This window comes from Trachymyrmex cornetzi, unplaced genomic scaffold (genome assembly GCF_001594075.2).
Source record: "Trachymyrmex cornetzi isolate Tcor2-1 unplaced genomic scaffold, Tcor1.1 scaffold16, whole genome shotgun sequence".
Classification (NCBI taxonomy): Eukaryota; Metazoa; Arthropoda; class Insecta; order Hymenoptera; family Formicidae; genus Trachymyrmex; species Trachymyrmex cornetzi.
Window position 1 is genome coordinate 108,970 of NW_017296201.1, and position 596 is coordinate 109,565.

Here is a 596-nt window from a genome sequence, read left to right on the forward strand (position 1 = left end):
TATATATTATTTTCTTCAGATATATTTTATTTAGATTTGTCCTACCGTGTTTCTTTTCATGTATATATTATATTGTACTGTAATATGTACTTTATTTTATTATATATATATTAAATTTGGTTCCTTTTTCGAATTGATTTTAAATCTGTATTTTACCCGCATCACATTTAATTACTCCTACAGCTTTGTATCTGGTATTATTACATAATTTAGCAAAACAAGAACGAACCATTTTTTATTTAGCAGTACTTCTGGATCACTTCAATTATTTATTCGGAGTTATTCTTGAAATAAGAATTGACTATGAATACCGGCCTAGAATAGGGATATAAAACAATGAAAATAAATAAAAATAATAATTTTAGCAATAAATGAATATATGAGAAAACTATTTAATGAAAGGCAATAATAAATAATTTTTTGGAAATCTGCAAAAATATCAATTTACTCAATTTTATAATATTGCCAGTACTATAGATTCCAAGTCAATATGCACAATAAAAATAATAAATCATATTTTGGAAATAATTACATGGAACATGAAATTAAGTAATAATCGGAATATACTGAATATCAGTTTACAATTGGTAAAAAAA